The sequence below is a fragment of the Otolemur garnettii genome, unplaced genomic scaffold (genome assembly GCF_000181295.1).
Source record: "Otolemur garnettii isolate 467f Iridium unplaced genomic scaffold, OtoGar3 scaffold00146, whole genome shotgun sequence".
Taxonomy (NCBI): domain Eukaryota; kingdom Metazoa; phylum Chordata; class Mammalia; order Primates; family Galagidae; genus Otolemur; species Otolemur garnettii.
Window position 1 is genome coordinate 2,642,378 of NW_003852541.1, and position 26,836 is coordinate 2,669,213.

The window sequence follows — 26,836 nt, forward strand, 5'->3', positions numbered from 1 at the left end:
GAAACTGGACCCACACCTTTCACCATTAACTAAGATAGACTGTCACTGGATTAAAGATTTAAACTTAGGACATGAAACTATAAAAAATACTACAAGAAAATGTAGGGAAAACACTTGAAGAAATCGGCCTGGGCAAAAATTTTATGAGGAGGACCCCCTGAGCAATTGAAGCAACATCAAAAATACACTATTGGGATCTGATCAAACTAAAAGGCTTCTTATTGTATTTTTCCCTTGACCAATATGAAGTGTTCATCTTTTTCTTTTCTTACTTTAGTTGCTTTAAAACCACATGTATCTGAAAATAAGATTACAACCCCTCTTTTCTTCTAAACTCCATTTGCCTGAAAGATTGTCCTCCAACCCTTAACTCTGAGTTTCAATTTGTGTTTTGAGGCTAGGTGTGTTTCCTGCAGACAACGAATGAATGGCTTGTGTTTTTTAATCCAATCAGTTAGTCTATGCCTCTTCAGTGGGGAATTCAAGCCATTAACATTTATTGAGGTAATTGATAGGTATGGCAGAATTCTATTCATCTTATTTTGTGAAAGTTCATTGCTTAGTTTTATCTTTTGCATCATTGTGGAAGCTAGGCTCTGTCCTTTAATTTCTGGGTGCTTACTTTGCTAGTGGTCCATTGTGATGGTTAGGGTGTAGAACAGGTTGAATTATTTCCTGTAGAGCTGGTCTTGTTGTGGCAAATTTCCTCCATGTTTGCATATCAGTAAAAGATTTGATTTCTCCATCAATTTTGAAATTTAGCTTAGTGGGTTATAGAATTCTGGGCTGGAAATTGTTCTGTTTAAGTAGATTAAAGGTAGATGACCATTGACTTCATTCTTGAAAGTTTTCATTAGCGAAGTCTGTGGTCATCCTGATGGATTTGCCCCTGTAGGTCAATTGGCACTTACTCCTGGCAGCTTGCAAAATCTTTTCTTTTGTCTTGGACTTTGGACAGGTTCATCACAATGTGTCTTGGAGAAGCTCTGTTAGAGTTGAGGCAATCTGGGGTCCAATATCCCTCTTAAAGGAATGAGTCAGAATCTTTGGTGATATTTGGAAAATTTTCATTGATAATATTCTCTAGTATGGCTTCCATTCCTCTGGGGCATTCTTCTTTCCCTTCTGGGATACCTATAACTTGTATGTTTGAATGCTTCATAAATTCCCATACTTCTGTCAGTGAACATTCTGCTTTCTGTCTCTTCTTTTCTGCCTCTTTAGCTGAGGTATCTCAAGAACTTTGTCCTCTACCTCTGAGACTCTTTCTTCTGCATGGTCTAATCTGTTGTTGATATTTTCTATTGCATCTTTAAGTTCCCTAATTGACTGCTTTAATTCCTTCAGCTCTGCTATATCCTTTCTATATTCTTCATATCTTTCATCTCTTATTTGATTCCGTTTCTGGATTTCCTTTAGGTTATTTTCCACTTTCTCAGCAATTTCCTTCATTATTTTCATCATCTATATTTTAAATTCCTCCTCTGTCATTTCTGACGTTTCTTTATAAGTGGGATCCTTTGCAGTTGCTACCTCATGGTCCCTTGGGGGAGGGAGCATTGCTCTAGACTGGTTTTTCATGTTATCAGGATTTTTCTGATGATTCTTCCTCATGAGTTTTTTGTTTTATCTTCTTCCTTGCCCTAATTTTCCTTTCATTTCCTCTTGCTCTTTACATTACTGTGCCTCTAAGGTTTCAATGAGTCCTTTTGGTACACAACTAAAAAGATGAGAAGACTGAAGCTCAAGAAGGTAAGAAAGATTTTTTAAAAAAAAAAAAGACAAAGGAGAGGGTGTATGTAAAAGAGAATATTGACAAAAAGAGAGCCACAGAAAGAGGGAAATGGGAGTAATAAAGGTGTACAGTAGGGTACTTTGACCCAATGTTAAACACCTCCAACCTCTGGGGGTGCTGGGTTGAGTGGTTCCATTGAGGTCAGTAGTTTTTTGCCAGATTCAGCAGACACAGTACCTCACCTCCACCAAATGGATAGGTAAGACAAAAATACTATAAATCAAAGCAAAACAAACAAACAGAAAACCTTACAGGATAAAATTGGGGGGAAAACCAAATAACAGAGGCAGAAACACTAGCAGAAATTAAGTTCTCATTATTAAAGAAGGCAACAATGGAAAATTATTTTTAAACTAGAAAAATGGACAAAGAAAAGAAATCTAGCGGGAAAATTTTGAAATAAAAAAAATAAAACCATAAACAAACAGTATATATCTTGTTGAATGTTGTCTGGGCAGCAGGTGATCTTTTGGGGTATGAGATGCCAATCACAATGCTGATACAGCTGTATGAGATGGAGACTGGAGGCCTCTGCTGACTTCTTTGCCCTCAAACCCCACAAGTTTGAGGGCCTGAATTTGTCCTTAGCCCACTTAAAAGACACTTTAAGTCGTTAACGTTGGCTAAGCAGAAGCTTTTCCAGGAAAGCACTTGTTGCTGGGATCTCTCCTAAAGTGGCTGTCCACATATCTGGTGAGCCAAAACTGGTCCCACTCTATGCCCCTGAGGGCTGAGGCTGCAAGGCAGCCCACCTACTGCCAAATACTGAAGGTTCCACTCTTTCCCAGTGTTTCAGTCCCAGCCTTAGGCCCTGTTCATGGTCACTAGATCACTCACCCAAGGTCTCCCAACCTGAGCCCTGCAAGCTGAGGGCTGAGCCTGCAGGGAAGTTCTCCCACAATGGCTGCATCTGTGGCCCACAGCCAACCAATGCTAGCTCCAGTCTGGCCCAGAGGTTTAGTCCTGGACCCTGGATAATGCTTAAATTCATCCACACTCTTACCCACGTTCTCCCAAGGTAATTCAACTGAGTGCCCCAGTCCAAAAAATTAAAACAACCCACAGGGAAGGCCTTCCTTGTCTGCAATCTCACTGCTGTTGTTAGTTACAGCTTTGGTATCCTCAGACTGAACGCAACCACCTGCCACTTCTCCAGTCCTTTTATTCTCCTCTTGGGGTCCAGAAGTCTCTTGTTGTCTCCCTGCATCCCCAAAGGGATGTTTCTGGGCACAGCCCACAAGCCAGAGATGCCTGAATTCTTCTCTCCCCAGTCTCACCACCCCGGTTGCAAAGAAGCTGCCATCTTACTCCCTCCTCGACATGCCTTTTTCAATGATACCCATTCCCTCAATGTCTACAATGTCACCTTTCTTAAAGATTCGCATATATGTGACCAAAGGAACAACTCCATGTTTTCTAAAATGCCTAGAGAACATGTATCTCCTCTTTCCCTTTGTATTCATCATTTTGATGAATTACTGGAAGGTGGCATCTCCAGTCAAAAGGAAGCTAATGCTATTTTTAAATATAAGATAAAAGAAACATCCTTGGCATTCATCTCAGGAGTTTAGAGAAATACTTCTGGTTTGAAGAGGTGTTTGGCAAGTGGCCTTCAACACAAACTCCACCAACCTCCCCAGGAAAAGCCCACACACATCTCACCCCACCCCACCCCTAAGCAGAATAAGCTGGGAAAAATGGGGTTGGTAGCATCACTCAGAGGCCCCTTAAGCCCACATGCTCTATTGGGAGGCCTTGTGCCTTACCTCCTTCTCACATGAGGCACCACCTTTTGGGGGAACTGTCAGATTACCCTTCCCATGTTATCGCACCCTATCTCCATCTTTCATTGTGATTTCAACTTGTACTCAGCTGTTTGGGGCTGAATTGTGTACCCTTTAAATCCAAATGCTAAAACCCTAATCCCCAGGACTTCAGAATGTGACTGTATTTGGAGACAAGGCCTTCAAAGTGGTAATTGATACAAAATGAGGTCATGAGGGTAGGCCCTAATCTAATACAACTGGTGTCCTTGCAAGAAAAAGACATTAGGACACAGAAACAAATAGAGGGATGGCCAAGTAAGGCCATGGCAACATCCACAAGGCAAAGAGAAAAGTCTCAGGAGAAACTGAACCTGCCAACACTTTGACTTTGGACTTTTGTCCTCCAGATGATGAGATGGTCAGTTTCTGCTGTCTAAGCCCACAGTCTAGGGTGCATGTAATGGTAGTCCCAGTTGTTGACACATTAGCCAAGAAAGCAACAAAGACATCACCAGACAGGCAAAGGGTAACAGGACAAACTGCCCAAGTACCCAGCTTAGAGATGAATCCAACACATGGAGTAGCAAATCAAAACCAAGAGCTGAATGGCAGGAGGGGTCCAGGTGGTGCAAAAAGAAAAGAGCATCAGAGAAGCTTGGAACCAAAGAAACATTGAGATCAATTTAAATAGTTCTCATATGTATGATCATGCTACAGATGTAGATAAAGATACAGCAAAAATAACTCTTGAAACAGACATTATATGAGCAAAAATTGACAGCACTAATCAAATCATCAAAAAAAAAATACATATCACAAAGATTGTTAGGAGGATTGCCCTCCACCCAAGACTCTGGGCCCAGTTCCCTCTACAGTGGGCCCTTTAGTCCTTCCAGTGATAGGTCTTCTCCACAGATAAGTCATGTCAGTTCCTGGGGAAGCTCTCTAGCACATGGGAGGAAGCCAGCCTTATTCCAGGCCGACTCTAACCAGGGAGAGGCAGAGGTGAACTCACTCCCTGGCTTACTTGCTCTTGCCTCGGCCAGCTGGGTGCCATCCCACCCCCCTTCCTACAATGCACCTTGCACCACAAGTCCTGCATGGCCCTGGCCTGGAAGGGAGTTTGCAAACCTCTACCCTACTGCAGCTGGTCTCAGCAGTCTTACCTATTAAAATAACCCACCAGACGTGATTTGCTTCATTGTTTATGATGCACGGTGCTGCCTGTGTGTCTAATTAGGTGCTTCTTCCAGATGTGGGCTGATGTATTTCATCTGTCTCAGAACTTTCCCAACCATGTTGCTATAAGTGCTGTCTCTACTCCATTTCCTCTTCCACTTCTTTGAGAATCACACGTCTACAAGACCCACCTCTCTATAAATGGCTTCTCTGTCTTGTCCACCATTATGCCCCCATGCTTTGAGTCTTGCCCATCTCAGCAGCCCCTCGATGCCTCCTAACCAATGGTGTTTATTGTGCTGTTGTCCTTTTCTCATTCTCAGCCAGGGGCAGAAATCCAGGAACATTTTGAATCAAGGCCCCAAACCTGACACCAGTCAAAAGCAAAATAAAGCAGCAGAGATTGTGAGCCCAGCAATGGGGCCCCCATAGGCACTAGACTCACACTGGCAACCTCACATCTGCCTGCTCCATCATTCTCAAAACTGGATTGGCCCTCACATCCTGAGATGCAGACACGTGTCCGTCTGGCTCTAGAGCCCGCATTTCCCTCTCGGCAGGCAGCTTCCAGGAACACAAGCAGAGAGGAGGGTGTAAGCCAGGTGCTGGAGGACCCGGGGGGGGGGGCGGGCAGGATCCTTGAGAGGACAGGAGACCAAGCAGTGTGGGCAGGCACCCAAGACAACATGCCTGGGATGTCTGAAGAGGGGGCAGAGTGATGCCCAGACCAGAACTCCCTCTGCAAACCTGAGTGATCCATGTCAGTGGCAGCCCTGACATTGGCACCGGCAGTTTCTCAGCATCTCATAGAAAAATTTGCTTGCTTTCTTGCATCTTTTACCCAAATTAGTCAAATCAACAACTATGCATTGAATGTTTGTTTGTTTGTTTGCTTTTTGAGACTGAGTCTCACTTTGTCACCCTCGATGGAGTACCGTGGTGTCATAGCTCACAGCAACCTCAAACTCTTGGGCTCAAGCGATTCTCTTGCCTCAGCCTCCTGAGTAGTTGGGACTGCAGGTGCTGCCACAACACCTGGCTATTTTTGTGTGTGTGTGTAGCAGGCCCAGGCCACGTTCGAACCCACCAGCCCTAATGTGGCCGGCTCCCTAATAACCTTAAATGTTATTTAAAATGAGAACTTCTTGTCAGGACCTTCGATTGTTTTTTCTGTTTGCTTTACTCAGGTTCTCTGGAAGGAGGCACCTCTGGTTTCAGCTCAGCCCTCACTGAACCCCTGGGCTTTGGCTGGAGCCAGAGAGGGGCCAGGCCCTCCCCCAGCTGAGGAGGAGGAGATCCCCCTGGCTCAAAGACAACCTAGCAGGAACACCCACATCTGGAGGAAATGTTAGGCCACCCTGCAGGAGGACAGAGGCTACCTGGAGAGCCTTCCTAGTGGAGGGAACACTTGAGCTGAGTCTCGCAGACTGAATAGGAAGGAGTGAGCTGGATGGGAGGAGAGGAAGGGAGATCTCAGGGGGAGGGCCAGCATGAGCAGAGGTCCAGAAGCAGGAACATGGAGGTCTCCCAAGAGGCACAGGCCTGGCGGGGGATGGAAACCTGACTCAGCCTCACCCTGGCCAGAGTAGCCTTTGAAGGCTGTCAGGCTGGGACCTGCTGTGAGCAGTTCTGCGAGTTAGAAAGGCACTGTGGGTGGGAGGCTGGCGGGGCAGGTGGAGGGGCAGGGGAAGGGTATAGCCAGCTTGGACTAGGACAGCCCGGTGGCAAAGAAGACAGGGGATTGTCTTGGGCTTAATCTCAAAACAGAAAGTTCAGAGCATTGGTGCAGACACGGAGGGGAGGTAAGGATGGAGACCAGGTCTCTCCTGGGGTCAGCAGGGAGAGACTCTGCTCACAGTCTGTCCCCAAGGACTTACAGGCAATGGGACTGCCAGAACCCAGCTTGATGATTCCTGACACAATAGGCTCCAGAAAAGGAGGGCACAGGAGCCTATGAGGGCTGTTAGGACTGTGAGCAGCCTCCAGACACCTCTGGTCCCTGAGTGCTGAGTGCAAGGTCAACGGTCTGGGGAAGGAGTGGCTGATGTGTACACTCACCACAGGCAGCCACTCAGGCCAGATGGGCTCGTGCAGCCAGGAAACTCTGTCTGCTCACCTTGGGGGGCGTCCAAACAGTCTAGGAGGCTGAGCTGCAGCCCCCAAGTCTCTGCGGAACCTGGCATTCACCAAGAGCCACATCTTACCTGCAACCCCCGTGGACCACTCATGGCCATGTCCCAGGAGGCCTGGCCCCACCAGGAGGGAAGAGGCCCTGGAGCTGAGGAGAAGGGCTCCTGGTGAGACAAGTGACTTATGTTCTACTCCGGCGGGAGCTGGCACACTTTCTCCTCCACAGAGGCGCCTCGCGGCTGAGCCCAGTCCAGGCCTAGGACATCCCCGCTCCTTCCATGGATTAAGTCTTCCTGGCAGAGGGCCTGGATGCAGGGCAGAGTGAAAAATCTGTGGCTGATTATGCTCTCTGACCCTCAGCCTGAGACATGTGGAGGGCACTCCAGGAATGACACGGGCCATCAGCCAGTGACAGGGAGCAGGGCTGCGGGTTGAGGGTGAAGCCCAGGGAGGCCCAGAACAGAGACAGGGAGTTTGGCTAGAAGCCAGCTGGTGGTTCAGGACAGAGATGAAGTGTCCAGCCTGAGAACCTGGGTGGGAGGAGGAGGGACACAGAGGCAAAGCTGCCAGGAGTGCCACTCCCTGGCCGAGGGCCATGATACCGCCGGGATTCTGAACTCTGTTGTGTTGTGTTGTGTTGTGTAGTATGCGTGTATGAGGGGGTGTGCATGATGAAATTGAGGGAGAGGGGGTGGTGTGTGAATGGTGTGTCTGTACGTGGGTTGTGTGCTGTGTGTAGTATGTCTGTACGTCTGTTGTGTGCTGTGTGCATGTGTAGTGTGTGCACGGTATGTCTGTATATGGGTTGTATGGGCCGCATGTTATATGTGTGCTTTGTGTATATGTGTGATGTATGATGTGTGTATGGTAGGCCTGTGTGGTGTGTGTGCTGAGTGTTACATGTGAGTTGCATGTTATGTGTATGAATGGTATGTAGTGTGTGTATGGTAGACCTGTGTGTGGTGTGTATGCTGAGTGTTACATGTGAGTTGCATGTTATGTGTATGAATGGTATGTAGTGTGTGTATGGTAGACCTGTGTGTGGTGTGGATGCTGAGTGTTACGTGTGAGTTGCATGTTATGTGTATGAATGGTCTATAGTGTGCATGGTAGGCCTGTGTGTGGTGTGTGTGCTGAGTGTTCCATGTGAGTTGAATGTTATGTGTATGAATGGTGTGTAGTGTGTACATGGTAGGCTTGTGTGGTGTGTGTGCTGAGTGTTAAGTGTGAGTTGCATGTTATGTGTATGAATGGTGTGTAGTATGTGCATGTTATGTCTATATATATGGTGTGTGCTGCATGTTTTATGTGTATTATGTTCTGTGTGTATGTGGGTATGTATGGGGTGTGTTACTCTCCATCAGAGCCACCCTGCCCTGGAGCACAAGAGGCAGTTACAGCCCCAGCACAGTCTCCCATCTCAGTGCTCCCCCAGAACTCAGGAGTGAGCAAGAGAGGATGGCACAGGGCAGCATGAAGTGGAGGACAGGCATCCCTCCCTGTGTGCGGATGTGCCAGGAGGTCTCTGGCAAGACCACATGCACACACGCACTACACATACATGCTACCACAAGCCACACAGGCAGTGCACATTGGTCCCCTTGGTGAGAGTGGCCTTGGGTGTGCCAATTACAGTCAGCCTTCACCTAGAAAAGCTGAGGCTCATTTCCTCAACCACTCACCTGAAAGCAAACACACCCAGCAAGGTGAGCACAGGCTTCATGTGCCTGTGGTGTGTCGCGTGTGCCTATGTGTGCTGCGTATCCTCTCCCTGCCTCATGCCTGGGCCCCTTCCTGCATGGTGCCCTTCCCAGGGTCTGTCAGCGCTGAACTGGTGAAAGTTTCCCAGCTAGCTCTGGGGCAGTGACTCCCTACAGCTGCTTTCATGATCCCAGGGCCCTGAAGACAGGGTATTAGCTGGCCCCAGCAGGCCTGGGTCTGACTCCCCATGTGACAAAGCTGCACCACCTATTCTACTTTGGCCCCCTAGGCTGGGGACCTCTGTGGAGACCTGGGACCTCTGCTGGAATCCGAGCAGTGGAGCCAGCCTGAAGTATCCTGTCCAGTTGTGTCCTGCATGCTGGGCTGCAGAACTCTGGGTGGGGTACAGGGCAGGGCTGTTCTCTGCAGGGGAGAGGGCCAGGAGCACACCTGGGTCTGCACCTGCCGCTACAGCCCTGGAGCTAAACCTGCCCTGACCCTTTCCCTCCCTGCTCCACCAGCTAACTCGCTTTCACAGTGGGACCCTCCAGGCTTCCTTTGAATGTGTGTCACATGGACTTGGAATCCCAGGAGGTGGGAATGGTGCTGTCTCAGGATTCATTCAGTCATTTATTCTTATTCTTACTATATATATTTTTTTCTATCCCACTCTGTTCCAAGCACCATGCTAGATGCTTAAGGTGCAGAGAGAATAAGGTGTATCCCCACCCTCATGGAACCCTGCCTCTCAGGGCAGCCCAGACTTGCTAGTTCTTCCTCCTCGTGACCCTGCCCACTCTCACACACAGTGTGTGTGTGTGGGGGGGGGGGGTGGCACAGAGCTCTGGCCCCTTCTGCCCAGGACACCTCACAGAGATCAGGCAACAGTGCCCTACCTTCAGGAGGGAGGGAGAGAGAAATGTTCCCTTTGCAGTCGGTGCCCTGGGTGGGGACGGCCCCTGGAGTCTGCACAGGTGGAGGAGGCCCCTTCACTCCTCTGCATCCAGCAAGGTCAGATGGCCTCTGTCACAGCCTCCCCCGCCTGGCAAGTGTCTCACCATCTGCACACTTGGCCACCAGGTCTGCCACCCAGGCCTGCCCTGGACCTGCCCCCGTCCTGGCCCCTCCTGTGCACCACCCCTGCCTCCAGCATTCCCTTCTCCAGTGAGCATTTGACCCTGTCATGGTTCTGCCCCCAGCCCTCCATGGTTCCACACTGCCCCCAAGACCAAGCCCAATTCCTACCTGTTGGCATGCAAAGTTTTGTTCTGGGCCTGGCCTGGCTCTTTGCACACCCCTGGGACCTCCTTTCCCCAACACTCCACATGCTGCCTCCGCCTTTTCCTGGCTTTGCCCCTCCATCCCCAGTCTCCCTACCTGCACTCAGGCTCTGTGTTTATCCATAGTTTCTTTCCAGCACACCAGGTAGTGTTCTAGGGGCAGGGAAGCAGCAGGGAGCACTAAGAAATGAGGGTGGACAAGAGGCATGAAATAGGGCAGGTTGGATGTGCTGTGGTTATGGAAAGAACTGAGGAGGATGGGGCAGGAGAGGCAGGGGCTGCCTCTGCTGAGGTACAGTTGTGGAGTTGGGGGGAACTCTGAGAACATGAGGCAGAGGCAGGGGCCTGAGGGGGCAAAGAAGGAGCTGCGTGGAGGCAGGGAATTACGTATCAGGCAGCAAGTGCAAAGGCTCTCGAGGCAAGAGCATCCTGGCAGGGTTGAAGAAGGTGGGGGAGGATGGGGCCTTGGGGTGAGGCGCACTGAGTTGTTCAGAGAGTTCCGTGGGGTAATACTGCAGAGGCAGCCAGCAGAGCACCTGGCCCAAATGACAATAATTGATTGATTCTTACATGGACACCCCTATGTGCCAGGCACTGTCTAAACAAATTGATAAACCACATAGTAATATAATCCTCACCACAATTTCTTCATCTTGCAGATAAATAAGCAGAAGCACAGAGAGGTGAAGTAACCTGCCTAGAGCTGCACAGCAGAGAACCAAACCCAGGCAGTTTGGCTCTGGGTCCACACATGTCCCCCCTCCTACCCATGGCTTGTTTTTCAGGAACAGTGACTCTTCCTCCTAAGCCTCACTCCCCCCACCCAGAGCTTGCATCCCCCATCTGGCAATAGTTCTGGGGTGGCAGCACAGCTCCCAGCAGCATCCAGAAACCAACTAGGACCTAAATGAACTGGAGGGACCCAGTGTGCCCTTGTCCTGGGGGCCCCAGGCTCTGGGATCCCTCACTCATTCATTCACTCACTCATCTACCCACGCACTCACTCATTCACTCTCTGAGTCACTTGTTCACTCATTCATTCATTCACTCACCCATTTATTTGACAAATATAACCTGGCCCTACCCACTCCCTGGGCCCAAGCTAAAGACCATAAAATAAGTCACTATTGTCCCTGTAAAGAAGCATCTCAGGCTGGAGGGGTCTTTGGACACAGGGATAATGAGAGAGAAGCTAGAGGAATCTGAGCTCAGAGGAGGAGCCTTTGCTGGCAGGGGTCTAAGTTCCCTCCCTGCTGACAGGAATAGCCACCCCACCCCCACCCCACACTTTAGGGCTATAGTGTTCATTCCTGTCCCAGGTGACTCCGAGACACTAGAGACTCTGCAGCCTCCCTTCAGGCCTCACCCCCACACCCTGCCCTGTGTTCTTGGTCAAGAAAGGAGGATTCTCCCAACAGTGACCTTTAGGGCATGCAGCCTGCCTGTGTGCCCAGCCCAAAGCAGACACTGGCAGATGGGTCACAGTGGGGGCCAGCCAAGCCTGACAGGCCCTTGGGCAGATGGAGGCAGGCAGTGGCTGGTCAGGCCAGACCACAGGCAGGGGACCTGGAGCTGATCTCCAGAGCCAAGCAGTTCAGGAAAAGGAGGAGGAACAGCAGGCCAGGGCAAGGACAAAGGCAAGGGTGAAGGTGACCAAGAGCGGGCCCCAGACACCAAACATGCCAGGAACTCAAGTCAGAGACCCCCTTCCCACAGAAGACAGCCCAGAGGGGCTGGCAGACATCGGCACTGGGGTCCTGCTTGGCCCCCAAGCAGGCACTGGCATCCTTGTCTGAAGCAGTTATTGAGCGGAGGCGGTGCCCAGCACTTTCCTCTCAGCCTGGTAACAACTGATGAGGTCTCAGCGGTTCACATGCCCAAAGGGAGGCTCCGCAAGGCAGTGTCCTGCAAGAGGCCTCTAAGTCCCTGATTCCTGCCCTCTCCCATCCCTCTTGGGGATATGTGAATGCTCACCAAAGACAGTAGGAACAGGGGCCCAGGACCTGCCACTTCATCACAGGGGTGGCCACAATGTCCCAAGCCCTCACCCTGAGCAAGGAGGTTGAACTGGAGGTGTCAGGGACCTGCCCCACCAGACTGTCCTTGCCCCATAACCTTGGGCAGCTTTCTTCACTCCAGCCCACAGTGCCCCTGCCCCCTCACCTTGTTCCCACATAGCTCTGTGGCCCTCACCTGGAGGCTATTCCAGCCTCCTGCTCCTGGTCCTTAGGCCCCAGCAGGTTATTGCTGGTTGTTCCCTATGAAGGATCTGAAAGAGAGGCCAGGGCAGGCAGGAGGGCCTCCATGAGGTGTCTGACACCTATGGTCCCTGAGTGACAGTGTCCTCAGCTGACAACAGCCTCACTGTCATGAGGCCCCAGGTACTCCCCACTGGGAGTCGGGACAGAGGTCCTTATTAGGAGGGCCCAGAGTTGGGTGTGATCTTGTCCTGAGCTCAACCCTGCTCATGTCCCATAGACGACAGTCCAGGTGGTCCAAAAGCTCCAGCCTCAGATCCAACCAGGGAGTTGACACAGTTTTCCAGACCCCGTACCAACTTTTTGAGTCCAAATCTCCAACTGGAGCCCAGAAATCTTCATTTTACAAGTGCCTGGGCATCCCTGGAAGAAACCTTCGCACTCCCAGGCAGCCAGTGGCTGTAGCTGACTGGAGAGGCGCCACCCACAGAGCAGTAGCTGCTGCCACAGCAAATCCTTGATGCATTGCACCTGTGTCCTCAGAGTAAGGAGCCAGGATGGAGAATGAATGAATGAATGAGCAACTGAATTCAAAAGCCCTTCAGATTCAGCCAATGGCACTGCTCCCCAACAGCCCTAGGGAAGAGTTTGGTTAAAAAATGTTGACCCTACTGGCCCAAGTCCCTCTTTCCCTCAATGCCTATGGTTTTCTCATGCCCCTGCCAGCCTGGGGTTCCTGCCCCCTAATCAGAGACATCCCAGATGATAAAGTGGCAGAGACAGAACAATTCAGGGTTAATATCCCTGTTCATCCTGCTGTGTGCCCTCAGAGCAGTAACTCAACCACTGCAAGCAGCTGTTTCCCACCTCTGAAAGCCCCACTCATTCCTCAGGGGCGTTTGAGAGTCAAACAGGTTATCAGGCAATCTGATCCTATAGGAAGCAGGACCAACTCAAAGGTATCATCAGCCCTGCACCACTATGGCAGCCTCCCCATTTGGGAGGCTGGCCAGCAGCATCCCACAGCCGATGTGCACCTGTCACCCACAACCCATATTCCTCACACACGAGCCCTGTGCTCACAGGCTTTGCCTCACACACTCTTGCACTGCTCATATTCTGTAGATGAAAAGATCAGACGTAGAGAGGTTGGCAGGTTGCCTAAGGTCCTGGTTTCTAAAGGATGGGGCAAGATTTGAACCCAGGGCTCCCTGCTCTGTACACACCACTCTGACTCCCTCTGCTAGCACAGGTCCCACACACACACCACACTGGATCCTTCTCTGCAGCATTCCCTCTGCTTGGAATGTCTTTCAACACTCAGACTGGCCACCTCCTCCAGGAATCCTTCCCTGAATTCCCAGCCCCACCAAGCTGTTTGTATACATGTCCCCTCTATGGCAGAAGCTCTTCCAAAGACAACACAGCCTATCTACTGATTCATTTAACACCCTGTACAGCTATCATGTTTCTCTCTCTGGGTCTTCTCTTCATCCTGTGGCACACAGTAGGGCTGGTGCTTTGCTGGTCACCCTACTAAGATTTGTCCCAGCTTCAGTAGCTTCCATCATGGGGAGCTATGAAGAGCCTCTAGTAACCTTCAGCCGAGATCTTTTCATTAGCCCTGTGTTAGGCTGTTTTTGCCCTTTTAAAGTAAAAATAGTTTATTTTTAACATATTGATGCTGTTGTTTTCTTTTTAAGAAAATGAAAAAAAATAGCTTAGGCCCGTTTCTTTTCTTGGCCTAGCATGTCTGTGAGCATCCCTCCTCAACAGATACCCTGGGGAGCTGCCGAGCCCACCCAGCACCCACAGCTCCACTGAACACAGAGGAGCTTGGGATGTGGGGAGGGGGGAGGAGCTGCCGCCAAAAGGAACGGAGCCATACACAGTGTCTTGAGAACAAACCAAACATGCAGGAGGGCCGGAGAGGACCCCCTCCCCCAAGAAAACAGCTACTTTGAGTAGAAGCAAGAGCGTTAGAGCAGCATGCCATCTGGCAAATGGATGGGTGTCTCTCCCAACAGGCTCCTGCATGCAATCTGGGCATGGGAACCCCAGGGAGACACAGCCCCAGAGCTGCCCTGGGAAGCTCACAGGCAGTAAGGAGGCTAAGAGCAGTGGGAGGCTGGGGCCAAGTAGGAAATGGGGCACAGGGACACAAAGAGGGGCTGGGAAGGCGTCCTGGGGAAAGCTGTGAAGGATGACAGGAGTAAGGCCACTAGTCCCTGAAGCCAGAATAGTGTCCCCAGCACCCGAAATCTCAGTCCCCTCCTCTGTCAGATGGGGACAGTGAGGACCCAGCAGGCTGGTCTGCCCACTTATTCACTTCTTTGACAAGCCATCTTCCCTGGCCCCACTGCCTGCTCATAGATACAAAGGATCAGACAAGGCCCTAGAAGATTCTGATTGCTTCCAGGAAAGAAAGAGACAAAAAAGACATAGAAAAGAGACTGTTACATCCCTTGTGTTCAAGCAGGGGCTCTGGAGAGGGAGGGTTTGAGTCCTCAGGGGGTATTCCTGTCCATATTGCTACTTGACCAAGGAGAAAGAAGGAGCCAGGCAGCTCTTGCAGGTGAATAGGGGCATTGATTGAATGAGGGAAAGTCCCAGCCAGGGACCACTGCAGCAGAGATCAGAACACAGAGTCCCACCCACTTGCGTGCCCACACTCTGCCCATCCCTGACCTCCACACCTCGGGCTCATGGAAAGCAACAGCAGCTAGTGTCACCAGTTGCATCTCTGGACAGGTTTCCTTGGCAACATCTCTCTCATGCTCGTTTGGGTCCCAAAGGCTCCGAGAAATGAGCACAGTTTTATAACCTCTCAAAGAGAAGCTTCCTCAGGGTGACAAGCAGATATCAAGCCCAGCACCTGTCATTGAGACCTGCCAAGTGGTGGGCTGGCCTCCGGAGGGAGCCAACCCAAACCACCTGGACAGCCCTGAAACTCTGCATGACTTGGTCCCTTAGCTTCTCCGGAGGCCAGAGGAACGGTGCTGCGGCGTCATGGGCCGGCATAACATCCATGGCCAGGGAATGCAGTGTATCCCTTGATTGTGACTTGGGGAGTGGCCTGACCAGGATGGGTGAATTTGAGCCGAGCTGGGGCAACACAGAGGAGGTCTGTTCTGTAGCCCCTACTGCTCTCTTGGGAAGGGGCACAGACATGGCCCAGTGTCTCCATGAGACAAAAAGGGCCTGGGCAGTGCTGGCTTCCTGAGGCCCCTAGCTGGCAGCTCTGTGAACAGCTGTCATTTTCTCAACCAAGGGTGGTTCAGGGCCATTCTCAGCAACAGGGTACCCTTCTGTGATGTGAGTCAGGGCTTGTCCCCTTGCCACCCCCCACCCAGACCCTTGCCATTGCCTCTGAGTCCCTCCCACACACATGTCCCTCCCTCTGCTGTGAGCTCTGCTCCATCCCTCAGCACAGAGGGGTTCCAGAGTGACCCACAAGCCCACCAATCCCTGTTCACCCCTCCCTCAACCCCAGTGCAGACTGAGGTCTGACATTGCATTATTTGCTCTTTCATTCACTTATTCAGTATCTGAGTGTTCCATTTGTCCAGTCACCATTGCCACCCCCTGGCATCCAGAATGTAGTTCCTGGATGGCAAAGATGACCCACCCCACACAATGGCCTGGTCCTAAAAGCCACCATCTCTTCAGGACACAGGGGCTCAGTTGATGGTAGATCCAGCACCAAGAACATCTGGAGTGCTGCCCCTGGGATGCAGCCACACACAGCCTCCCTTCACCTTTAAGGAGAGGGCACCCTGCATTCTTATTTTCTTATGCTTCCTCTTTTGATGAAAAACAAACTGTGCTCCTGCCCCCACGCTGCTGCGGCCTCAGCCATGCTGCACAGAGCCACACGCATGAACTTTTGACCATCACTTCCCAGTGGCTTATTTTTCCTGTCATCACTCTAGCCCTGGCACCCATCCAGACCCCCCTTGGCCACACCTGAGCACCGGTCACCACTACAACATCCCCATGGCCCATTCCATCCTGGCTGCTGACTGCCCCTAGCCCAGGTGCTCTTGACCTCATCTCCTAGTCTCAGATGACTGTCCAGAGACCTTCTCACCAAGCTCCCCACCACCAGGTGAGAGGTCATCCCAGTTTCAGATCCTGCAAGCCTCCTGCCAGCAGTCACAGATAGACAGCCTGTGTGGATGAGTTAGGCTGTTCACCCCTCCAGAACTCCGAGGGGCCTGCACAAGTTGAGGTCGAGGGCCCACAGAGCCAGCATGAGGGACAGCACCATCTGCTGATAGTGGTGCAGGTGCTGGGCTCAGGGCTGGGTCATCTCCCTGCACTAGGGCCTCTTCTGCTCTTAGGAAGCTCTCCTGGGCTCTGATGGGTTAGCTGGAAGATAGCCCATCTGGTCTCACCACAGCCTGAATTCCCCTTCTAAGAACTCAAGTCACAGAAATGCCACTGGAGCCCTGCCAAGGAGGCCCACACCAGTGGCCAGACCAAAATTGCCAAGTGCCCCATCACCCATCAGTGCAGAGATGTACCTTGGCACCCAGCACACAGCCCTGCCACCCGGTTCTCACACCTGCACCAGCCAAACAGAGGGAGTCAACTTCCCTGGGGCAGAGTGAGGCAACCTGGGGCTCCAGCTTGGTTGTATCCTGCCTCAGAGAGTTGCCTCCCTCCTGGGCCTCCATGTCTTTCCCAGGAAACAGGGTGTCAGGCTGGCTGAGGTGCTGAGTGAGAGGAAAGACCTGGGTTCAAATCCCAGCCATGCTTGTGTGAGTTGGGTGATGTTAAAACCATGCTCTCTGACTCTCACCACTCTCCTTATCTATAAAATGGGACAAGGACACCTACTTCATGGGGCTGAGGACCAGACTACACCCAGCACAGGCTGGGACGCTGGTTGGTACCCAGGAAGGGCTGCTCTACTGGGGCCCATCTCCTGCTCACAGGCAGCTCCCACCTTGCCCGGCACACTCTGGGTGTCTGTGGCAGAGCAGCAAAGAGCTGCACTTCCTCCCTCGCACCTAGTTAGACCACATCCCAGTGCCCCTTGTATCCCAGTGTGGCCATGTGACTGGGCTCATCAGTGACAGTCAATACAGAGCAGTGTGGGCTGTCATAGCCTGAACTATGTCGCCAGAAATCCATGTGTAGAGGTCCTAACACCCAGACCTCAGAATATGACTTTATTTAGGAACAGGGTCAGCAGGTATGATAAATTGAATGATGATGAGGTCTTTAGAGTGGCCTGATGCACAGGGAGACAGTGGGTGAGGATGAAGGCAAGATCTAGGGATGCTTCTAAGAGCCCAGGAACACGGAGATTCTAGCACTAGTAGGAGCTGGATAAAGGTTGGAACAGTTTCCCTGTGCAGCCTGGGGAGAAACCAGCCCTGCTCATACCCAGCCTCAGACTTCTGACCTCTAGAACTAAGATGACACGTCCTTGTTGTTAAGCCCCTAGTCTGTGGCACATTTTTACAGTAGCCAAGCCCCTGTGACCATCTCGGCACTGTTTGAAGATTCCTGGCCTTCCCTCAGCCCTGCCCCAGAGCCCCACCCTGCCTCTGTTCCAGGGGCATCAGGCCCAGGACCTCAAGGCATGCCTGTTGCTCCCAATAACCCAAGGGTCTTCAGGGAACATCTGAAAAGCATGGAGGAGCTGACAGACTGGACCCATCTGACTCAAAGCTCCCTTCCTATGTAATCGTAGGAAGACTTCAGGCCGCAAGGTAAAACAGTGACCCCCGAGTCAGGAGGCAGCTGCCCTAGGGAACCACTCAGTATGAGCCACTCCCAGCACCCTCTCTGCCTTGGAAAAAACTTGACCATGAGATCAGACCATGGGGTCAGACCACAGGCCTACTGCCTTGCTCAGTCCGGACCCTGGGTGTCAAACCCAGACCTGCCTATCCCAGGTCAGGATCTCAGTGATCCTTCTAGGTCCCCCCAACCATGTGGCTCAGATATGGCCCTGGGCCTGTCACCCCAACCCCAGCCCCTGGGCTGGGGCTCACAGCCCAATGCCAGGGGGAAAGGCCACTTATACCTTGTCTGAAGAAGGCAGTGAGAATGGCAAGCCAGGCACAGGGCACAGCAGAGCTAAGTTGCAGAGGCTTCAAAATTTTGTGCTCCAGGGAACCAAGGGCAGTTCACAGTGGCTGGAAGGGAGGGTGGCAGAGGACAGGAAGTGTCAGCAAGGTCAGCACCAGGACTCGAGGGTCAGTCCCCAAGTGGTTAGAGTGGTCAGCATGCCCGTGATTCAGGTCCACAATGGAAGAGGCAAAATCATCTCCATTTTTAAATGTGTGACAGTACCTGAAAAGCCAAGAGAATTGACAAATTCACATTTAGGAAATAAGGGAATTGAGTGAGGGAGGAAGAGATAAAATTAACATATAAAAATCAATAGCCCTCAGAAGTCTAACAACCTTTAGGAGGACAGCAGAAGGGAAGCCAGCATTCACAACTGGAGCTGCCAGAAAATAAATCTAACAAGAAACTTGCTGGGTCCTTTAGGAGGTATCAAGATACAAAATTACAACAAATTTAGCCTACAGCTCTTGTTGGCTTTTATTTGTGATTCTAGAGTCTGGCAAATGGAATGAGCATTCCAGTGAGCTGAGCAGGAATGGACAGAATGGGGCAGAAGCAGGCAGGTACAGAGGACAAGGGCAGACTGGCTGTTGCAAAATGACTTCCCTCGTGGAGGTCAAACCAGGGGGGATGTTCAGCTTATGCTGACTCAAGTTGACTGGAGTCACTTGTTTTTAGAAACGCTGGCCTGTTTCAAAGCATTCTTCTGGTTTGGTCCAGTCTGCTGCAGCTGACTACAACATCTCTGACCAAACCAAGGGCCTCTGTCTAACTTTGTTTAAAGAAAGAAAACTTCTAAAACTTCCAGAAGACAAAAAAAAATAAAAATAAAAAAAAGGATGCTTTGACCAATTAAAGGGGCACCATATATTCTGGCATGAAAAGACTCAAGGTGAATAAATTCTCAACAAATCCATGTATACATTTAGCATGGTCACAATTTTTATTCTGGACAGGTTGCTTCTAAAGTTCATATGGAAAAGCACACGAGAACTGGCAGGAAAGGCTGGTGGGGTGGAGATGCTATAGAGACACTTTTTTAGAACATTGAGGTAGAGATGCCAGGTCAGGCAACCAGACACATGGAAATTTAACATGTGACGGAGGGGACATCTCAGGACTCTGGGGTTCAATGTACTTTTTAGTCAGCAGCGCTGGAATCATTGAATAAAAGCCAAATCTGGACTTAATAAGGAAAGACTTTATACCAGGGGTTCATTTGAAGGGGGGGGGCTGCTGCAGTGGAGTATTGGAAACCACTCTGGCTCTGACCATAAGATAGGCAGGGGTCTTTGGGGTCAGGAGAAAGGGTTTTGCTTTTATGCAGAAGAGGAAACAGGGCCTAAGTCACCAGGCATGGGAAATGAGGTGACAGTGCTCCTGAGACAGTAGGTCAAAGAAGGTCAGTCTTGGGGCCGGTTGCTCTCAGGTGGGTGGGGGGGGGCATGCTCAGGGTCTGGAGAAGGGATAGGTCTCGACCAGAGCTTGACTGATGTGCATTTTGTGTTAATGACTTACTGGGGACAAGCCTTCAGCTAAGCATTTATGAGACCAGAAAAGAGAACATGTAGGGTCAGGGTCTGGCCTTGGCGCTGGTATGGAAGGGGCCGTTGTGCATCCTGCCCCAGCCATGTGGGAAAGGGGGCTCCTTGCAGTAAACCATCTGCTGGAGCACAAAGGTTCCAGGATCCCAGAGCTCCTGTGAAGTTCAGCATGTCAGAACAACTGGATAAACACTTAGAAAAGGTAAAATTGGAGGGGCTCTAAGACCATCCCAGAAAAAACTACCAAGGATCAGAGACTGAAACATAAAACATGAAACTGCACATTAACCTCAGGAATATGTAGTGGGTAAGTTTCTTTACAATCTAAGAGTGGGAATAACTATGGTTCAAAAGCTAGAAGCAATAAAGGAATTTGTATATAATAGTGATATATAAATTTTATCCATATTTTGTAATACATGTAAAAACTTGAAATCATGGCAAAAAGCAAAAATAAACACAGTCAAAATACACATGATGTACAATTTACATCATAATCAAAGGGCTGGTCTCCCCAACATGGAAAGAATCCTCAACAAAATGGGGGTGGGGGAAATATCAAAACCTAATTAGAAAAAGGGGAGACAAAAGATGAGAACAGACAAGTCACAGAAAAACTCAGGTGACCCTCAATCATGGGAAATAGACTGAATCTCACTTACAACAGTAGAAACACACATTGAACCACCCAATACACCACTTCTTTCCAGTCAGAGCAAAACCACCCCAGAGCCAGGTGGCAGGCTCCATAGCAGCTCTCTGCAGGAGTGGGCATGCTCTCCCACTGCTGGTGGGCACACTCAAGGGAACAAAATGGGATGGTGCTGGAGGAAAAAGCCAGCAACATGTGACAAAAAAGTACAGATGCCATTACTGTTTGATCCAGCCACCTCCCGTACCATGAAGATGCATCTCCAGAATGTGAAATAACACACCCACAGATATGCACCATGGCATTATGAGTAACATTAAAACAATGAAGACACACCAACTGTCCCTCCACAAGGGCCGAGCTGGATGAGCCGTGGTACAGCCATACAGTGGAGCGTGAGGCACTCGTGAGAAGGAAAGAGGCAGCTCTGTGCTGTGCAGTGCACAGTCCAGGATGTACTGTTCAATGAGCACCAAAAGGAACAGGACGAGGAATGCAGAATGCCACCTTCTGTGAAAGAAAATATGCATTTGACCTCTGCTTCTGCCATGACAAAGGAACTAGACCAGGACAAACACTCCCACCATACACAGCTAGGAAACTGGACAAAATAGATAAAGTGGTTGTTTGTAGACATTGGGCAGCAGTCAGTGCAGAACTGTGCCTCTGAGGAGAAAGGCATCCAAGTGAGCCTTGTACTCCCTGATTTCTACATATAAGCACTTTCTGGGCCACAAGACAGGGAGATGGAGCCCAGGCAGAGCACAGTGGTCCCAGTCTCACTGAGTTTAGAGTTCAGGGACACAAAGGCAGCTGAAATTGGTGGGGCAGATGATTAGAGAGGAAAGAGATGAGTCTGGATACCAAGCTGACCATGCAAAAGGCAAGATATGGCGAGGACTAACAGAGAACACCTGCTCGGGGATTGGGAGCTAAGACAGTCTGGGAATCACTTATCTCCCACCCAGGGCAAGCAGGAGATCTTGCCAAGCCCTGGGCAGGCAACCAGAAGGCCAGAAACTGAGGGCAGACTTCCTGGCCCTGGGGTAAGTACTATACCAGATTCAGCCTAACAAAGTTTAAACATAAGCCTTAGAAGCCTCAGCCTTTGTTGATTCTTGGAACTGTGTCCTGGTCAATAATTATTTTCTTGACCAGGACACGGTTCGAAGAGTCAACAAAGGGTCATCTGTAATGTCCAGCCTACGTTAAAAAAAAAAAAAAAACTAGATGAAAATAATCAGGAAAATATGACACAAAACCAGGGTAAAGGTAGCAGTAAATAGAAACGTACCCAGAGACACTGAAATTAGTAGACAAACACTTAGAAAATGCTGTCACAAATATGTTTGAGAGCATAGAAGAACAGATGGTCGTAATGAGGGAACAGATGGAGGATCTCAGCAAAGAAATGGAATGCACTAAAAAAAATGGAAGCTCTAACACTGAAAAGTACAATATCTGGAATAAAAAAAAAATCACTGGATAAGTTTGACAACAGACTCGAGACTGCAAAAGAAAGAATTAGTGAATTTAAAGACAGAGTAGCAGAAATTATCCAATCTGAAGGAAAGAGGGGAAAAAATAGGACTAAAAAGAATAAAGAGATTCAGGAGACAATATCAAGGGGTCTGACATAAGTGTTGTTATACATTAAATCCATTACTGGAGCCCCAGAAAGACAGGAGAAAAAGACTATACCAGGAAAAGAAGTGTATATGACCAAAAATTTTCCAAATATTATGAAAACTAGCCCACAAATCTAAGAAGTTCAACAAACTCTAAGCATAATGCACACATATACATACCACAACACACTACGGTACTTTGTAATCAAATTCTGTAAGCTAAAGATGAAAATAAAATTTCAAAAGCATTCAGAGAAATATAAAAGCACTACACATGGAAAGGGAAGAAAAGAAATCCTTCTAGCTTCTCATTTGAAACCTCGTAAGACATAAGACAAAAAAGAGGACATTTATAAAGTACTAAAAGAAAAGAGCTGTCAACCCAGAATCCTACATCCGGCAAAAATATCTTCCACAAATAAAATCAGATTTCCAGTTTCAGCTGGAAGCTATAGAAAGCATTTCTCTCAGCTTTACAGTAAGAAAAACAAAAATCTGAGCAAATTGCCAGTTAATAATTTTTGTAAGACCTTTGTAGAAACGAAGTCACAGGGAAAACAACTAAGCAGAAATCTGGAGAAAGACAGACGTGTGCAGGGTGTTTCCTTACCTGGGACAGATGCCACTGAACACCGTTACAAACTGGTTTTTAAAAAGTTGACTTGATTGTTTGTGGAATTACTAAAAGTCAAGCACAGGCAAGCAGGAGCATATGAAGCCCCTGTAGCCACAGACAAACGGAAAGTTCTCACCTTCTTTAGGAATTTCCTCTACAAATTCTACCAGAGCTCACAGGAAAGACACAGGGAAGATCCTAGCGATGCTTCCCCTGAGGTGCTGGTGAAGGGGAACAGCACATACTCCCCAAACCCTGCCTATGCCCATCTCCCCTAGTTCCACTGCAGAACAAAGTCTATTGGGAAAAGACAACAAGAAGGGCCCCGTGGCACTGAGAGAGGGGGACAAACAAAAAGAAAAAGTTCTATCCCAGGTGGCCCTGGGAGATGGGCAGGCACGCACACTAACACCAGCATCAGATCTGAGGAAGGCAAACACACTTGGGAAGCATCATGGAACTACACTGAATGGTCCAACACATGTATAATTGGAATGCCAGAAAAAGAAGAGAAAAAGGAGTCAGAAGCATACGAACATCTAATGGCTAAAATATTTCCAAAATTAGTGAAAGACACCAGATCACAGATCCAGGAAGCCCAGAAAACACCAACAAAGACAAAAACCAAGAAAATCCTATCTGGACATAGCATCAAACCACTGAAAACTAAAGAAAAGGAAAATCTTGAATGCAAATGGGGGAAGAAATATTTTACCTACAGGGAAACAAGGGATAAGAATTTCTGCAGATTGTTCATCAGAAACCATGCATGGAAGAAGGTAGTGAAGGAGAAATGAACTTTCTCAAACAAAAACTGAAGGAATTAATTACCAGAAAACTGATTCTATAAAAAAAAAAAAAAAAAAAAAAAAAAAAAAAAAACTAAGGCAGAAGGAATATTGTATGGATAAAAACTTGAATTTAGACAAAGAAATGAAGATATCAGAAATGGAATAAATGACAGTAAAATAAAAGCATGTTTTAGTTTTAATTGCTCTAAAAGATAACTGACTGCTTAAGGGACGAGCACAGTAACGACATGGGTGTGCTTACAGCACATGTCAAGGTGAAATGTGTAGTAACAATGACAGAAGGAATTGCACAAATACTGTTTAATGTCCTTACTCTGCACTTGAAGAGGTATGATATTATTTGCAAGTAGGCTCAGATTACTTAAAAACATATATTGTGAAACACTGAAAACCTCTAAAAAGTTTTTTAAAGAAATATCAATAATTCAATAGAGAAAACACAATGGAATAATAAAAAATTCTCAGTTAAGATCAGAAAAGCCAAGAAAAGGCGATAAACAAGACAAAAAAAACCAATGTAATAAACAACTCTTTGTTACAAGCTCTTGAAGCATAGAACCATACAGCATACAAGTATAAATAACACAGCTTCTTATGGATCATAAGAGTGAATTCTTCACTTATGAAGGATTCGTACCAAAGTCTCCATTTACAGAAAAGACAAAGGACAGAAGAACAAGCTAAATAAAGCCATGAGGAAACAGAGAAATCCAAGATATAAGTGCTATTTAAGACATCTGGCCAGGTCCTTTGAGAGTAAACATTATGAGAAAAATGGAGAGGAATTATATTTTTATACTAAAACGTTCAATCTAGAAGGAACAGGAACTTTTCTAGATTGAAAGGTAATAATGCATGAAACTTGGTTAAATCTTGGTTCAAACTGAGCTATAAGAGAGATTGGAGGACATTTTAGACACTTTTAATCTGGACAGTATATTAGATGATATGTAAGAATTGATCATTAATTTTGAAGGGATAAAGTGTAACGATGTCTGAAATTTATTGTGAAACATTTGGCAAAAAATCAAAGGAAGCAAGAAGAGAAACATACACTCGTATGATAATATATTAATAATTCTAGAACCTACATGGGAGAAATACAGGTGCTACTCTTCCATAATGAAAATATTCATAATGTAAAAAAATACCCTCCAATTTTCCACAGATCAGGTTTTCAGGAGACTCAACCATCTGGTTCTTAGGCATATGCCCAAAAGTAAGCAAGAAGGAGTGCCGAGCAGCCAACATGACAGTCACCAAGCCCTCCAGGCTGCAACCCCCATGGTGAGTGTTTATTGATCAAGCCCAGCGTCCACTCCCCCTTTCCATCTGCTGTGATTTCTGCTTGGGAATCCATGAACTGGGGTGACTCCACCCCAATCTGAACATTCTAGCCTCTTGATCACATTCAAAGACATTCAAAGACTCCCGGGTGATCTAAGTCCAGTTGCTTCAGAGAGTGTACAAGTAAAGAAGCCCAGCACCTCAGATGCTGCTGGCAAGCAGCTTAGGAACATATGGAGAACCAATCCTAAGACGAAGCCAATCCTGCAGAAGCAGCACACAGAGGTTAAAGGATCTTGGTGACATTGTGGAACCATAAGAGCCAACTCATCCGAAGCCACCACCACCACTAGATTGGTCTACTTTAAAAGCCAATTGATGTACTTAGCTAATTTCTGTTGCTTGCGATCATAAACATACTAAGTCATATGACGTATAAAAGAATCCTTCAGGCCCTCACTTACAGATTTAAATCAGCAAACAGTGTTCACATACAATTCTGAAATCTGTACCTTGTTTCCCAGAAGGCAGGGCAGCTGCAGGCAGGCACACCAACAGCATCAAACAGTGAGAGCTGACAGCACACAAGCAGATGGCCTCTTCACGAAAGAGGGAGCCCAGATGCTCAGCCTCATGCATAACTAGAGAAATGTAAATTAAAACCACAACAAGATACCACTTCACACCCACCAGGCTGGCAAAATCACAAAAGTGGGATAATATCAAGTGCTGGCAAGAATGTGTAATGCCTAAAATACTCATATGCTGTTGGTAGGAATGTAAATTTGTGGAATTCACTTTAGATAGCAAATTGGCACACATATGCGTATATACACGTGTGTCTATATACCTGTAGATGTGTATATAGTGCATGTGTATACGTCTCCATGTATACACAGTCATGTGAATATGCACAGTCGTGTGCCACACAATGACATTTTGGTGAATGATGCAGAGCATATATGACCATGGTCCCATAAAATTCCAATGGAACTGCCCTATGCAGGGGTGTCATTTTTCATCTTTTTTCCTTTTATTTTTTGAGACACAGTCTCACTCTGTTGCCTGGGCTAGAGTGCCATGGCATCAGCCTAGCTCACAGCAACCTCATACTCCTTCAAGTTCAAGAGATCATCCTCCCTCGGCCTTCCAAGTAGCTAGGACTAGAGGCACCTGCTACAATGCACAGCCAAGTTTTCTATTTTTAATAGAAATGAGGTCTTGCTCCTGCTCAGCCTGGTCTCAAACTCCTAAGTTCAAGGGATCCTCCCACCTCAGCCTCCCAGAGTGTTAGAATCACAGGTCTGAGGTAACATGCCCAGCCTTTTTTTTTCTCTTTTGTACCATATTCTTACTATACCACTTCTATGTTTAGAGATATTTGAATACACAAATACTTACTATTGTGTCAGTTTCCTCCAGTATCCTGTGAAGTTACATGCTGTACAGGAGTATAGCCCAGGAGCTAGAACCATAGCCCAGGATCATAGCATTTTGCTCAATTGCATAATAGAATATTATCTTACAGGTACAGGTCTGTGTAAGCACACCCTAGGGTATTTGCACAATGACAAAAATGCCTAATGATGTATTTCTCAGAACATGGGTCACTAAGTGACCCACAACCATATGCATACGTGTATATATACAGACATGCATATGTATAGACAGCAAAATATTCACAGTTTGGTGGATCTAACTGGAGAGTATACAAGTGGTCATTGTTGTGTTCTTTCCACTTTTCTGTTTCTCAAAAACTCAAAAATAAGCTGGGAGAAAATAATCAAAAAGTAGACGAGAAAGGAAAACAATACTACCTACATATACAGAATCAGTGAATGGTAAGCACAAAATAAAACAGCAGCTTCACACTTAAAACTTAAATGCAATAAATATAAACAAACCAAGCTAGTTAAATGCCCACACTGTCAGACCAAACGGTTACCTGGAGCTCTCAAGAAGAGATAAATTGATATGCAGAATCCTCAGTGTGTGGCTTGTTTTCAGAAAGTTCTCTCTAAAATTATTTAAACAACAAAACCAACATGTTCAAACCTGGGGAATGTGTAAGAAGTTATGCCATGGCCTTTGTTGGGTATATTCCCAGATGACCAAAAATCGCATTACAACAGAGATATTTGTATCAGAATGTTTATTGCAG